The sequence below is a fragment of the Amphiura filiformis genome, chromosome 13 (genome assembly GCF_039555335.1).
Source record: "Amphiura filiformis chromosome 13, Afil_fr2py, whole genome shotgun sequence".
Classification (NCBI taxonomy): domain Eukaryota; kingdom Metazoa; phylum Echinodermata; class Ophiuroidea; order Amphilepidida; family Amphiuridae; genus Amphiura; species Amphiura filiformis.
The window spans coordinates 54,260,143-54,277,886 of NC_092640.1; the positions used below are offsets into that span (position 1 = coordinate 54,260,143).

General features: G+C 37.4%; 1 long non-coding RNA gene across 1 annotated transcript in view; it reads right to left on the reverse strand.

Moving 5' to 3' along the window:
* Positions 1-17,744, reverse strand: part of LOC140167333 (uncharacterized) — a 525,284-nt gene that overhangs the window by 200,117 nt on the left and 307,423 nt on the right. The gene's annotated exons all lie outside the window — the stretch shown is intronic.

A 17,744-nucleotide genomic window follows, 5' to 3' on the forward strand; every position in this document is an offset into this window, starting at 1 on the left:
GTGTGGCTTTGTTCACGAAATCAGACAATGGCGTGCTTTTTGTAAACCAGCATTCTTGAAAATGAGCAACATAATGATTTTTGACTTAACACGGTTTGGAAATAATTTCTTCATATTTTTGGTGTTATCTGTCGTTTACATGTCCTTCCTAAAACACAAAAGTACGACCCTCTCCAAACACCTAAATTAGATAAAAATTTAGGACATGTTACAAAACTGTATTGTCTAGAATTTTAGAAGAGTACTTTTAATATTGGCCGGTTATTTTTCACACAGCGACGTTAACTAGGCAATGTACTATTACCTATAACATTAACTAAAACACCAAAGTACGAATATTTCCAAACATCTAAATTAGCTAAAATTTAGGACATGTTAAACAAGAAATGTCTTTAAAAAAGACAATGCCTCCAAGATACCAGTGGACACCTTTTGTTATTAGTTAAGGAGATACTGATAATGCTAGCTTTAAGGCCGCCCGCTATTGGATATAGATTTTTGTCTGATTAAAATATGTGAGTCCATTTTCTACTAATACAAGACTGAAAATTTTATTTTAATCGGATATTCGGTTACCAAAATATGGCCTGTCAAAATGGAGCGAAACCAAGTCGTTGGCAACAACTTTTTTTTATTTTTGTTATGCAATGTTGTCAGGTAGGCCTTATTTTCTAATTATATACGCAAGAATTATGCAAAGTAAAATTTTCAGATAGGCTACAAAATAAGATATAAAACCCATGGATGCATTTGGCAAATTTGAACACCACTGCAACAGTCCGACACACCGCTAGTCCGAATCTGAAAACACTTTAACAGTCCGACACACCCCTAGTCCGAATCTGAAATACACTGCGCTAGTCCGAGTCTGGAAAACACTTCGTCAGTCCGAAACTGCAGAAAACCAAAGCGGTAGTCCGAATCTGAAAATCACAGCGCTGGTCCGAATCTGAAAAACACGGCGCTAGTCCGAATATCGGGCTAGCGCAGTGTTTCCTAAATTCAGATTCGGAATAGCGCCATGTTTTGCAAATTCGGACTAGCGCAGTGGTTTTCAGTTTCGATTTCGATTAGCGCTGTGTCGGAGGAGTGTTTTCCAGATACTGCCAACTGCCAAGGGCTAGTAAAGGACTAGCCCCGGGCCTAGCCCTAGACTAGTCATGCTAGCATCATGCACTCAGTCATGCACTACACATAACTGTGCGACATACAATGTAGATTTGACACAGGTTCTTTTTTGTATTTTAATTGAGGTCAAACTCATGAACTTACCATTTAAATGTTGATATCAAGATGAACAGAAATAAATAATCCATTCTACTTTCTAGTCATAAACCGGCACGGATCTCACTGTTTAGTGTCATGTATGGTCACTGATGGTAGGCCTATATGGTCATGAGTTTGCAATATTGAAATTGTTATTGAAATCAGTTTGCTAGCCCCGGGCCTAGTCCTAGACTAGTCATGCTAGCATCATGCACTCAGTCATGCACTACACATAATTGTGCGACATACAATGTAGATTTGACACAGGTTCTGTTTTGTATTTTAATTGAGGTCAAACTCATGAACTTACCATTTAAATGTTGATATCAAGATGAACAGAAATAAATAATCCATTCTACTTTCTAGTCATAAACCGGCACGGATCTCACTGTTTAGTGTAATGTATGGTCACTGATGGTGATGAGTTTGCAATATTGAAATTGTTATTGAAATCAGTTTCTTCCAAGTTCAAGATAAAAGTAACATGATTGTATTGAAATGTAAGTTATAAACATTCTTCCTGCTGTCCAGCGGGTATGATGTAGACACGATAATTGCGGCCTAGTCGAGCCTAGCATGCTAGCCTGCATGTCAATCGGTCTGCTGACTCGCCGCAAAAATATCTCCAATTTTGCACAAAACAATCCATGATGTCAAATTATCACATCCAAAGTGTCGCCATGAACGTCAGCTTCAACTTCTCCAGCCAAAGTTTTTCCATTGATAATCAGGTTTCATGTAATCATGAAATTAAACCTTGTTTAAATGTGTATTCCCATTGCCACACACAGCATAACGGTTGTCCGACTTAATTTCTACGATATTGCTGATGTGATGAGGCTACAATCCATAATTAAATACCGAATTAAAAAAATACTAGTTTGCGTCTGACGTCAGGACAAAGGCGCGCCGTGATTGGTTGCTGACCTGCGCAGTATGGCATTTTTGGTCTGGTTGACAGGACGGCATACGCAAGCTAGTCTTTTTGATTCGGTCTTCAATTATACAATATATGTGACGTGTCATGTCAAAAGGAGACACTTTTGGGCAGGTTATCAATTTTGAGATTTTTACATATCTTAAATAAAGAGATATTTTGCTCCACAGCGCCGTTTTCCCCAATGAAATCAGACATTCCTAAGCGAAGATATTGAGTTCGTAAGTTATGGTATTATAAAATTGAAAATTGAGATATCGGCCTTTAAAATATTATTGACAATGTTGAGAGTAGGAATTACCTTGAAAAATGTCTCAAAAATACAAGATGCCAGTTATATTCCGGTCTGAAACTATCAGACAATATTTTTAACATTAATAACATCACAAATTCACAACAAACCCAAATTGTGAAAAAATTACCACCGGGTAGATTTTTGGCTATTTCTCCATTTACGATTCTGCCCAAAAGTGTCTCCTTTTGACATGACACGTCACATATGAGTTTAAAAAAATTCTAATGCATAATTCATGAGCTTGATAGACCCGCACCATTGTCGCCACGTGCTAGGTGTTTCTAGAATCCCTATAAAATAAGATTAATTTTAATGCTAAGTAATTGCACATGCTGAGGAAGCGTGATTACCTTTTTGAACATTCGGAAATGGCGATAGGCGAATTTATGTATGGCGCAAAGAGGTGAGGGATATATATTGGGCTCTCGATATTGGGCGGAAATTAGAGTACTTGTCAGAATATAAATTTGTACAATCGGCCTACATGCCGCGCAATGTGCGGCATTTTAGGTGTAAATTTAAAGCAAACTACCTCCTGCGGAGGCAGAAAAACTATATTTTCTAGAACTTTAGAAGAGTACTTTTAATATTGGCCGGTTATTTTTCACACAGCGACGTTAACTAGTCATATCCCCATACTGTTAACGTAGGGCTATTTGTAAAGGTCACGCGTCAATGGGAAAGAGCACTGTGTCTTGTGTATAGGAAAACGGACAGTAACTGCAGTATGATCAGTCCGATGGTCATAAGGGGGCTATCCTTTTCTTCGGAAGGGGGTCCCAAATTTACGACCCCCCTATTTTGGCAACAATTTTATGACCCCCCCCCCCCCCCCCACCACCACCACCATACACCTTACCCCCAGCAGGCTGTATTGAAATATTGAAATCAGTCTTTTTGAACAAAATAAACACACTATCTGTGGTCATCTTGTGACTCCCTACATTTTGGGACCCCTTCCGAACAAAATGACAGCCCCCCTAATGCGGGGTCATACGATATCCGAAAACCCAGAGAAAATCCAATCAGGATCATAGTAAAATGTTGACCCTTTATGCAAACCACAGATACTGTGTTCAAACCCAACAAAAGCCGGAAGTGTAAAACTAAGTCAGAATTGTGTTTCAATTTTTTAAAATTGCATTTGCGAGTTACACAATTTTGCAAAGCACAAACACCTAGAAACGCAAGTGCATACCCATACACAAGAGCATACCCACTTGCAAACGTATCCATAAACACTTGCAAATATAATTGTCTAAAATCTTTAAAAAAAATTCTGACATGCTTTTTACACTTCTTGACTTTTGCTTTTTACATTTTCGCTTCAACCACTTTATAGTTTATACACCAAGCCCTTGGTCATTGCTTGAGAATCTAGGGCAGTTTTGTAACATGACTTGTAACCTGAGGTAAATGAGGCAAGTGATATTTAGTGACTTGCCTCCATACAGTGACGTCAATGTCGTCAAGTGACTTGAAATGACTTGACTTGCCCTGAATTTTTGGTGACTTGTTACAACTGGGGTCTGGGTGGACTCAACATTCATACTGGTATTCAGTGCTTGGGTAAGCTTTTTGAACTCAACAATGTCATCAGGGTGCTGTCAGTTTCTTAAGGGATCTAAAATGAGCGTTGATTGTGTTTCGACAGTATTTTTTGTGGGACATGAGAGCACCTCAGACCTATCGAATTGCATTCTGAATACGAAGCATGTCTTTCTGATATCAAATAATTTTCATTTTTTGAAAATTACAATATAATACAAATTTTATGACAAATTATAAAAATTTGATATTTTTCAAATTTTTGATATATAACAGTCCTCGAAGTAAATTATATAAATCTAATGATATATTCTTAAAGTGTATTTCAAAAAATCAAAATTATTTGATATCAGAATGACATTCTTCGTATTCAGAATGCAATTCGATATGTCTGATGTGCTCTAATGTCCCAAAATAAATACTGTCCAAACGTTCATACCCCAGCCCTTAAGAGGGGTCCCAAATAAGTGGAGGATCATGATAGGTTTGGCATAGGCTATTAAAATAAGGGGTCAAATCGTTTTCCGCTAAATGTGTGGGTCATGGAGGTGTTTTTTTTACAATTGAAATTGAAAAAGATTGTGAATGAGGTATTTTATGCCCCTCCAACCTATCCAATGCTTAAAAACCTTGTTTACATTCAAATTTCAGGGACAGGGTTCTGCCCCTTAGAACTGACAGTGCCAACATAACTTTATATTTGCTGATGTGCATAAAGGGGATGTAGTCATAATATTATCAACTTCACTTCAGATACATGTAGGTGACAAAAACAATGGAATCTGGTCACTGATCCAGGATCAAACCACTGAAACAGCAACAAACATATAAGAACGTGGAAAGTGGACACAGTATTGAAGAAATTGCAGTCTTTTATGGCAATAAATATGATTATTCTTTTATTTTCTTCTGCTCCTTTTCTTTTATATAACATTGTAAATTACAATAATTATATAAAAACACCCCCTCCCTCCTCACTTTTCCAGAACATGGGGATGTCAAATTAATTTTATGTGGCCTATTAGATTTTCCCTACATACATGATTGAACCATTGTTTTTTTATATTTAACAATTTTAATGAAATTTAATTTTTGCAGCAAAATCATTTTGGTTAACAATAGTGATAGGCTACATGTACATGGTGTATACAGGGTTCAAAAAGAGGGATGTTTCACATTTCGACCGTTTCGGCTTAAATGCCAAAAAATATTGTTGGCTTGTTCATAGATCACCTTTAGAAATTTTTTCCATACCTCTTCTTTTTCCAAGTACCTAAAGTAAAATGTGGAGTACCATATAGTATGGTATACAAATATTACATGCCTATGAGTGTGATAGTACAAAATATATCATGAGGTCAAATTTTGACTTTTCTATTTCACAAGGTGTAGCCGAGTGAAATAGATCAGTCAAAATTTGACCAAATGATATATTTTTACTATTACACAAATATTGGCATGCAATATTTGTTTTATATCATGATAGCACATGGTTTCTTTTCATGCCATGTGATAGTAAAACTATCACATGGCTAAAGTCACTGTAATCATGATATAATATAGTATAGTAAAGTCCCACGTTCAAGTCAAGTCCCACCCCTAGTTTTGTGACAAATTCCAGAAATGGTCCAAAAAATTGGATTTTATTTTTTGGATTTGGAGTGTCCCTGGACGATAGAGCTAAATGCTAGGATCATTCATGGTTGACTTGCAAAAAATTTAAAAAGTTACATTTTGTGTTTTCACTACCGGTATGCAAAGTTATAATTTTCACTTCAAAATGCATTGGATTTGTATCCATTTTGAAATCATCAATAGACTAATGACATGAATAGGCATACAAATAAATAACTTTACATTATATTGAAGATACAAAATGTATATTGTGTATTAAAGTCCACCATGAATGATCCTACATGTAGCAGCTACCTCTATTTACAACGATTTACACACAAAAAATATTTGTTGATTTACGCTATGAAGTACGATGACATTGTCACTATTTCTAGTTCTGGATCTGGATCACCATTTGCCAAAAAAACTTCACTGACTAAATTTGTCAGTCTCATTTGAGGCATCACATCACGAAAAGAGCTATGGAAGTTTCTTTTGAATGTTTCCCTGCTGTCATTTCATCACGATTCAAGTCATTCCAGTCCCCGGTTGATCGCCATTGGGTCAGTCCATGTCGAAACAGATTGAGTGTACACCCACCCTCTTGGATTTTGCTCTCCTTTGGCTCAGGGGTACCTTTCATGGATCCCTAGGTGAGGTCACAAGAAAAAATTCAAATTCCATTTCGTTTGCGAATGGCGGGCAATCAAAATTTGACGACCTCGACCAAAATTGTGAATTTAAGGGTCCAAATGACAAAGTGCTCTCTTTGAGGGCACTTTCTTCTTAATTGAATCAGTTGTGATCTTCTTTTTGAATGTGGTCACTCACTGGCTGTGTCTGAAATACCTAATGCCAAAAAAGATAGATTTCGGAATTTCGTTGGGATTTCAGAGGGGGTCAAAATCAGCACTTCGTACTGTTCAATCAAATTATCTTCATTTTGAAGGACCCATGATAATGTCACAGTGCACTTATAGGTCCTAATTATGTTCAGAATGGATTAACCATATGCCAATGTCTATGAGCAATTAAAAAAAGAGAAATTTCTAGACCCTACAGAATTTTAGGCCACCCTAAAGTGGTTCAGCCACAAATGGCACTTAAAGTCAGCAAATTTTGACCCCTAATAACTTTAGGTGTACACCAGATATGAATTTCTAGTCTTTTGCATCTGAAAGAATGTAGTTTAATGTTACTAGGAACATAAGATTTGTTTTGTATTTTTGTGTTTTAGTATTAAGTTGACGCTTTCAAAAATAGTCATTTTTGCCTAACATACCATGCATACAGGATACGGTACAAAATGCCAATTTTAGTATGATATTTTTTATATTTTTGATCACTTTATAGCCATTTGTATTATTTATCCTGATATTTCAAGTTGCTCTTGAGTCAAGTAATAAGAAAAAACTACTTTCTAATCCTCTGTATGGATTTTTAAGGGGGTCAAAAATGCACTTCCTGGCAACGATGCGCATGCAAAGTACAGGTTATGGGGTCAAATTTTCAGAATGCTCCCAATTATGTCAAGTAATATATCAAATTACTCGTATGGTCATGAGGATTCCAAAATGTATAGTTTGTTATGTGTCAGACCTTTCAGGAGGGCGCTATGACGAAAAATGTTCATAGGTCAACGACCTTTTGAAAGTATCAAAACACAAAAATACAAAACAAATCTTATGTTCCTAGTAACATTAGACTACATTCTTTCAGATGCAAAAGACTAGAAATTCATATCTGGTGTACACCTAAAGTTATTAGGTGTCAAAATTTGCCGATTTTAAGCGCCATTTGTGGCTGAACCACTTTAGGGGGCCTAAAATTCTGTAGGGGTCTAGAAATTTCTCTTTTTTGAATTGCTCATAGACATTGGCACATGGTTAATCCATTCTGAACATAATTAGGACCTATAAGTGCACTGTGGCATTATCATGGGTCCTTCAAAATCAAAGATAATTTGATTGAACAGTATGAAGTGCTGATTTTGACCCCTCTGAAATCCCAACGAAATTCCGAAATCAATCTTTTTTGTCATTAGGCATTTCAGACACAGCCAGTGAGTGACCACATTCAAAAAGGGTCACAACTGATTTAATTAAGAAGAAAATGCCTCTCAAAGAGAGCGCTTTGTCATTTGGACACCTTAAATTCCCAATTTTGGTCAAGGTCGCCAAACTTAGATGGCCCGCCATTCGGAAACGAAATTGAATTTGAATTTTTTCTTGTGACCTCACCTAGGGGTCCATGAAAGGTACCCCTGAGCCAAAGGAGAGCATAATCCAAGAGGGTGGGTGTACACTCAGTCTGTTTTGACATGGACTGAGCCCATTGACAGTTCAGTAGGACTACCGTACATATGTATCCTTCTTGGCAGCTCACATTGAATTTTATACATACATATGCTGTTATATATTTTTTTTTATAACCGTATAAAACGTGCAGACAAAATAGCAATCAAGTAAGCAGCACATAATAATAATAATAATAATACCAGCACTTATATAGCGCTATTACAAATTCAAGGAATATGAACATAGCACTTTACACAAAAAGAAAAGAGGAAAACAACAACAAAAAATCTTATGAGGTGAACAAATGAGTCTTTAGATGGCTCTTGAAACTGCTGACAGTGGGACATGACCGTATGGATGATGGCAAGTTGTTCCAAAGTTTGGGACCAGCAATGCTGAAAGCCCCACCACCAACCACCCGGTGATTCCGACGGATGACAAGACGAGAAGTGTCTGCAGCAGATCGTAGACCTTGTCTACCTGATTGATATATGGTAATGCAGTCTGTGAGGTATGAAGGAGCCTGATCATTAAGTGACTTGAAAATGTACAAAAGTGTCTTGAAGGCGATTCTATCTTTAACTGGGAGCCAATGAAGACTAGCGAGAAGAGGAGTTGTAGAATGGCGGCGAGCAACTTGAAAGATTATGCGAGCAGCCCTGTTCTGCAATCTCTGAAGGCGGGTGATGTTGCTAGAGTTGCATCCAATTAAGAGTGAGTTGGCATAGTCTAATCTGGACAGAACAAGGGCTCGCATGGCATGGCTGGTCGTGTCCCTGTTGATGAATCTTCTTATACGAGATATGTTCCAAAGAGAGAAATTTATAGAGCGACATAATGATGTGATATGAGATGACATGTTCATGGTAGAGTCAAAAATAACACCCAGGTTTTTTACTGTGTTAGAAGAACGAATGATGTCAGATCCAATGTGGATTTCAGTGTCCTGTAATCTGTTCATATTATGTTGAGAGGCGGCAATAAAGAATTCAGTTTTGGATTGATTTAATTTCAACTTATTGCTGTTCATCCAACGATGTATTTCGTCAACACAAGCAGTTAGCTTAAATAAAGCGCAAGCACTATCACCTGGTATTGTGGGATTAAAACAAACATACAATTGGATGTCATCGGCATAAATATGAAACTGGATGCCAAATTTACGAATGATGTTAGCAACAGGTTGAGAGTACATTGTGAATATCTTAGGGCCGATTATAGAGCCCTGAGGTACTCCAAATTTGAGATAGTGCCTTTCAGACATATTACCACCAACACATACTTGAAAATTGCGATCAGTCATATAAGATTGAAACCACTCGAGTGCTGTGCCTTTGATACCAAAGTCACATTCAAGTCTGTTAAACAAAATTGTGTGATCAATGGTATCAAAGGCAGCAGAAAGATCGAGCATGACTAAGAAAACAGCTTGGTTCTCGTCAATGGCAGTCATGATGTCGTTTTTGACAACGAGCAAAGCAGTCTCAGTGCTATGCCTGCATTTGTAAGCAGACTGCAAACTTTCGTCCAAACCGTTACTCTCAATGTGCTCATTGATCTGAGATATGGCTGCTTTCTCAATCACTTTACCAATATAGTTGACATTTGAGACAGGCCTATAATTGGTAAGGTCGTTCCAGTCTAAAGAAGATTTCTTTAGTATAGGCGTCACAATAGCTTGTTTCAACTCACTTGGGAAAACACCACATTGAAGGGATGTATTTACAATTTCAGCGATATAAGGTAAAACAACACTGATATTGCTTTTTAGCAACCAAGTAGGAACACAATCAAGATTACAGGTCTTGTCTGCAGAACTGGCCACAATCTCATGAACCTCACCGTCATCGAGCAATTTGAAACTTGACATGTGGGTCTCGAGATTGACACCTATATTCTGAGCGATATCATGACGTATAGACAAATCCTTATGATCAGATACAACATTTTTATCAATACCAGATCGGATCTCGACCACTTTCTCATTGAAAGAAAGAGCAAACTTGTTACTCAAGACGTCTGGAGTGTCAAATGACGGAAGAGCTTTAACATTCTGGTGCATAACACTGCCAAGTATTCTGAATGTCTGTTTGGTGTCAGCATCTTTAAGAGCATCTTTGTAGTAACAAGCTTTAGATCTATCAATCAACTTATTTACATGCATACGTTGCTTGTTAAAATTGTCCCTATCACACTGGAGATGAGTTCTCCTAAACCTTCTTTCAAGTTTATGTGTTTCCCTACGAGCTTCACTTATTTCTTGTGAGTACCATGGGAACCTTGGTCTTATTTTACGTGTTCTTGTACTTGATGGGACATGCTGATTAAGGACACGAGTAGAAGCAATATTGAAATTGTTCAGTTTCATGTTTACATCGGCATCCGGTTGAGCTTCAACGGCAAGTTCTTTTTCTAGATCACACTTGAAGTCTTCCATGTTGAGATCACGATAGTTCCGTAGTGTACACGTAACCTTAAGGGGAGGTGGTTTTTGCTGTTGAAGCAAGAAGATAACCATATTGTGGTCTGAGCCATAGCGGAGGTCACCAGAGCAGTTAATTAATGCCTCATCTGACCTTGAAATAACCAGATCAAGCATATGACCCGATATGTGAGTAGGGAATGTAACATGGTTTTCAAGACCATACGAAGACAAAATATCAGAAAACCGGGCTACCTCAGGCTTATGTGGCTCATCCATATGGATGTTAAAGTCTCCGACCAGTACAATCTTGCCGGGAAGCAATATGATCTCCTGCAGAAAGTCATCAAATTCTTGAAGGTATTCAGAGGTTTTGAATTTGTTAACAGCAGATGGTGGGGGACGGTAGATCACCATATAGTGCACACCGTTTTTAGGGTCAACTACACAAGCATGCTCAAAGTTAACAGTCTGTATGTTGGTTTTGTGAATACGGAAACTCAACTGGGTTTTGAAGAGGAAACCAATGCCACCGTGGTTACTTGTTCCGCGGGCTATATTGAGAAATTCATATCCATTGGGTTTGAGTTCCCCGATAACAACAGGGTCATCTGGAGCAAGCCATGTCTCTGTTATGAACATTGCGTCAATGTCATGCTCGATCACATAGTCACTACATGTGGTCGTCTTGTTGCAAATGGACCTTGCATTCCACAAACGAAGGTCCATTAAGGGTTCGGTATTTATATAAGGTCTCACAAGATTCCGAGCCACTTGCTTTTCACCACATCTGTTGATTGTAGGTCTATGGGATGAAACTAAACTTGGAATTTGAAAAACCTCAGTGCTACCAGTATCATCACTAGTATCAAGGGTAAGCCTGATTGTATGTCGCTTGCCCCCTCTTCGCCCCCTCCTCATATTTGGCTTGGCGCGTATACCAAGAGATGATAAATGATCCCACAAGGAAGTAGGCAGTCTAGCATCAGCTGGCACCTTAAGTTGTAGAAGTTCAGCCCTACTATATGTAGGCCTACAACACATTGTGATGTTGTATTGATCCTTGTAATCAATATAATTGACTGGTGTTTTACACAAGTTCTGGGCCCAGTACAACACAAGTAGTGTTAGTAAAACCAATAGCAGGTTGACTGTAGTGTATAGTATCCTACTACACAGTGATGAATTGGCCATACTCATTTGTAGAATTTCATGTCCAAAAATACTCTCTAAATCAGTCAGCAAAATCAGCCAAAGTTGGTCAAATGTTTCTAGGGGTGATATATCAACTTCAGATAAATTTGTAGAATCCAACAATCACTATGTCCACCAAAAAGATAAAATGTTGAGAGACAACAGAGAGTGTGTGTGCTGCCCATTCAAGCGCTCCATCAATAATATGCATATAATTCAGCATCGAAGTGGTTACGTAATTCTCTTGGTTACCGGATCACGCTATTTTGATATGCCTTCAAGTGCCATATACTTTGTGTGGTGATTGTTTCGATCGTGGTTCATAACTCAAGCGCGTGATCCCGTTGACATAGTAACATTACGTAACTTCGATACTGAATAACATAATATATATAACATGCATATGGTCGAATCCAACGAAAAGTGTACACGGCATGTTCAGGGCCATAACTTCAAAGTATTAATCAATTGGCATTCGTTTTTGTATTGTGTTTATTCGCCTTGATCATACGCTTCGCGCCATATATAATAAGACCCCTTCTGTGAAAAACTTAGACACAGAGACCCCAAAACATGCTATTTTTGCCCATTTTTTCAAAATATTTCTTAAAGTATTTTTAAAAACATCTAAATCAGTTATGAAAAGAAGTTATTGGATTGAATCTAAATTGATTTCCTGAAAGGTGTGTATTCAAAGATTGCCTGTTCAATTTTTCACATATTTGTACATAATTATTAATTTTTGTGATAATTTTTGAGTGGTATTTTTTACATTACCTACGAATACAATTTTTCATAGCACTAGATATATCTTTAAAAAATGGAAATCACTAATAAATGCGCAATTGATACAAGCTTTGATATGTCCAATACTGAAATGCATTGCATTCGGACATCTTTATTATTGTGTTAAGCTGCCAGAAATTCTAAATGGCACAAAGGTAGGTTTGGTAAAAAATATGCATTACCTCCGAATACATGTTAAAAGCTGTGTCATTTCCACAAAGTGAGAGAATAGTAAACAATAGTTAAGCAATAGGTGCAGGGTAATGCACTCTTTATTTCTACCAAGTTTCAATAGCCTGCGTTTAAATATTTCTGAGATGTCAACAATAAAAGCAAGTATTCGTAGGTAAATTTCGGTAACCGAATGTTACCTACGAATACAATTTGACATCATGACAGTATTGTGAAACACCGCCATTCATGCCAATGCCCATATTGGTACATAACGAAGGCCTGTATGTTTGCTATCAAATCATATGTCAATGAAAGTTGTGAATTCACATACATGCCCACCATGCAAAACTGAATACGGCTTAATTGTTGAAAAATATGTACTAAAATAGACGACGGTCTGCTCATTTGAAAGAAAAATCAGACTCAAAGAAGATTAGAAGGGATAAATACTTGGATTTGTCAACTGTCATGTGTGCTTCATTTTAAATGTTTACCGACCTTCTGGTTTCTGAGTAATTTGTGTCCAAATTGATTTATTCGAAGGTAACTTTTGACGTTTTCGCTAAGGTTACCTACGAATACCATGGAAAAAACGACTGTTCTCATTGTCTCATGATCTAGACAACACAGTGATGGACCCTGGTATAAAGCTAATTGTAGTTGCCCTCAAACGAAAGGCCACAAGACGTAACTGACTCCAAGATGGACTTCACAAGTCTGCAATAACGGTTTTAAGCGATTTGTGTGCAATTAAGCAAATTAAAGTCTCTTTAGTGCCTTTGTTTCTTACTTCAATCCTCTTTCAACCGCTGTGAACCGACATTATTAATACATGATAGGGTCTAAAGTATCAATAAACGCACATAAAGAAAATAATACATTCAAAGTGCTTTATAAAATGAAGTTTTGATAGCGATATCCACCAAAAGTCCAATTCTTACCTACAAATACTGAAATGTTACTTACGAATACAGCATAATACATGACATGTGTAATGAAGTGTCCCTACCAATGGAAATTAATTGTCAAAAACTTTAAGCGGTACCCCAGGACACTATTATTACCCATATACGGATTCATTCAACAATTATTTATTATGTAAAATTGCTGATTAACTACTTGTATATCAAAATGAAGTGGTCAAATCTTGCTAAAAGCATCAAAAATTTTTGATCTAAGGTAATAGCATTTATTCATTTGGACGTACCATCTGAAAGAGATCTAAAACTACCATTTTATTAACTCATTACCATAATAGCAAAATTTAAACCTCTAAACTCAATATAGATATTGTTAAATCGCTCATGTTACCTACGAATACCCGGGTTTCATCACCTTTTCATTGTATAAAGCGTTAGGTGTATGCGTATAATTCCTAATATTCTTGAAAACATATATCCTACTCGTTCTTATACAATGTGTAAATTGATGCATACTCATTTGATAAATAAAATACAGAAACTGACCTAAACTTCATTTTCAAAAATAAACTAGCATACATTGACTAAGATCATATTGATCGCGTTATAAAAATAAAAACAAATATTTTCTGGTTGAGCTAGCATTTTTCTGACACCCTGTGGTCTACATTACACGAAAAAAACGTTAATGGGAATATTCCATTTGTTTTAGGTTGATTAGTATTGCGATAGTGAAAGCATCCTAGTGGTATTCGTAGGTAACATTGGGTTTTGATATCACATTTACTATCACACGTCCTGGATTTATTTTTCAAGATTAGTAATGGCACTTTTGGTTCCTATAAGGCCAATATGTCATCAATCAATGGGCAAAAGGAAAAAAATTGTGGAGACATTTTTATTTCGGACTTTTATTTTTGGCCCGTGGACACTTTTGGTTGGATTCGACCATATACATGTATATTATGTAATCACCTGCAGCTGCATGGGACTCAACTCAGCAAGTGCACTGTGCATGTACATTTTCTGTCATCATTTTTGTCCATAAACTGCAATGAACGGTGCTGTGTGCAACAAGCAGTGCAGGTAGTTCACTACAAGCTTTCACACGCCGGTTTGGTTGCTAAATGTACACTTTTCGAACTTAAATCGGCTCCTGGCTTAAGGGTACATGCCCATGAGTTTCATTCAGGGGCGTGTTTGTAAAACGGCACAGCGCATTAGTAAAAAAAAGAATAAAAAATACTAAAATTTTCACCGGGGTTCGAACCACTGCCAATTTCACTGAATGCTAAAGATGCCTATGCTGTGCCACGGTGACTGTGGTTAACATTCGGCGATTTTCAAAGATATACATATCAACACGTTTCTAGTGTATTGAAAATCATTTTGATTTTGATTTTGGTAGGAATACGGTCATAGAAAGACATATGACTCTACTTAATACAAATTAATTTTGATGAATTGAACTGGTACAACTCTTAGCACTCGTGATAAACGACGATTAATTTAGTAATAATAAAATGAAAACACTGGGTCATTCACAACGTCATTTGTAATTTATGTCAAAACCTGGGGAGGACCACACACATCCGTGCTGCATGTATACGTGCTCAATCGATACTCAATGATCCAGACAATAGCGTTTGAATATACCGCCCTGCTTGACACATCTTGTCACTTGCGGGAAGATATACTATAGGCCTACCCTAATAGCTTACAATAGATACCCCACCGTAAATAGCTCTGTTCGTTATCTCGCTGTGCTAGTTTATACACGCAGCGTACGGACTTTTGAACCATATTTTGTTCAAAAATGATAGGAAGGGACTGTTTTCAGCTAAAATGTTGGTTATCAGCAGATGCTTAATGATACCGGGAAGTGTATGGCAAGTATATTGCACAATAGAACAGAAAAACCTGGTTTTTCGTAGATAAACCTGGTTTGTCGATCGAAAAACCTGGTTTGTCGATCGAAAAATTCGATCGAGAAACCTGGTTTTTCGGTGAACCGAAAAACCAGGTTTTTCGGCCGATAAACCTGGTTTTTCGCCGATAAACTTGGTTTTTCACTGATAAACCTGGTTTTCAAACGAAAAACCAGGTTTTTTGAATTCGATTGTCATAGTTTTTCGAAAAACCTGGTATCTCGGTCGGTAAACCTGGTTTTTCAAAAACTATGACAATAGAATTTGAAAAACCTGGTTTTTCGATTGAAAAACCAGGTTTATAAAAAAAAACTATGACAATCGATTTGAAAAACCAAGTTTATAGGCCAAAAACCAGGTTTCTCGGTCGATAAACCTGGTTTTTTAAAAACTATGACAATCGAATTCGAAAAACCTGGTTTTTCGATTGAAAAACCAGGTTTATGAAAATAAACTATGACAATCGATTTGAAAAACCAAGTTTATCGACGAAAAACCAGGTTTCTCGGTCGATAAACCTGGTTTTTCAAAAACTACGACAATCGAATTCGAAAACCAGGTTTCTCGGTCGATAAACCTGGTTTTTCAAAAACTATGACAATCGAATTCGAAAACCAGGTTTATCAAAAACTACATTGTATGACAATCGAATGCTCCTCGAAAAACCGGAATTTCCAAACCATTAGTAATGGCGACACACTTCATGGCGCGCGGGCATGGTGTGATCAACGAGGTAAAAAGGATAGAGCGCCCTGCTGGCCGAATCTGTGAAGCCGGTTTGGGTGCTGTATAGATACACAAACAGGCGCGTAGCCAGCATTGTCAGTCCGAGGGGGCAAACGTCTTTATCGTCCCTAAAACGTTGTTATCGTCCCTATTCTTTTTTATCACAATATCGCGTGTGCGTAGCACGCGAGTCTATTTGTTTTGGTAAATAACGAGCGCGAGTAGCTTATGAGCCGACATTTTTTGGGTTAAATCTCCCTTCTCCCCCTTTTTCTTCTCCCTCCCTCTTTCTTTCTTTCCCTTTCTCCTCTTCCTCTCCTTTCCCTTTTTCCTTCCCTTTTTCTTCCCTCTCCTTCTCCCTTCCCTTCTCTTTCTCCCTACGCTCCTTCCCTCCTTTTCCTCTTTTCCCTTCTTTGTTCCATCCCCATTTTATAAAGGCAAGCACACCTGAATCTGGTATTTCATCGCTCCTGCCGATTTGGTAAAGGTGCTCTTACATATACCCCTTGAAGATTCCACATCCATCCTACCAATATCATGTTAAAAACCTGTACGCACATCATGATTTATCACTAAATGGCGGACGGAAAATTGCTGAAAATTTTCTGGCATGGAGTGTACAGTACCAGGGGGAATCGATGCGTGTACGAAGTTGTGGTACTCGACAGTTTGTTTTCAAGCTCCTTGTAGGCCTATGTAGCGTACAAACCACAATAAATCAGCAAATCCACTCGGCTTCATAAGCGTCTGTTGTTTTCATATTCCCCGTCTCTGAAATCAATGACGTAATCAAAATCTACTCAATATTCATATTTTCGAACGTTGTTTGCTCCAGTCCAGGCCCTGCTCCAGTCCTCAATACAACACAGTGAAGCGGCCGTGCGTGAGTACCGGTATTCGAGGCCTGGAGGATCTAGCCTAAGTGCAATCGGGGAGTGCAAGCGTATAGTATTCGATTGTTATAGTTTTTTTTTTGATAAACCAGGTTAATCAAAAACTATGACAATCGAATTCGAAAAACCTGGTTTTTTGTTTGTAAAACCAGGTTTATCAAAAACACTATGACAATCGAATTGAAAAACCAAGTTTATCGGCGAAAAACCAGGTGTCTCGGTCGATAAACCTGGTTTTTCAAAAACTATGACAATCGAATTTGAAAACCTGGTTTTCGATTGAAAAACCAGGTTTATCAAAAAAACTATGACAATCGAATTGAAAAACCATGTTTATCAGGGAAAAACCAGGTTTCTCGGTCGATAAACTTGGTTTATCAAAAACTATGACAATCAAATTCGAAAAACCTGGTTTTAGATTGAAAACCAGGTTTATCAAAAAAACTATGACAATCGAATTGAAAAACCAAGTTTATCGGCGAAAAACCAGGTTTCTCGGTCGATAAACCTGGTTTTTCAAAAACTATGACAATCGAATTCGAAAATTTATCAATAAAAACTATGACAATCGAATTGAAAAACCAAGTTTATCAGTGAAAAACCAGGTTTCTCGGCCGATAAACCTGGTTTCTCAAAAACTATGACAATCAAATTCGAAAACCTGGTTTTCGATTGAAAAACCAGGTTTATCAAATCGAAAACCAAGTTTATCGATTGGATTGTCATAGTTTTGATAAACCTGGT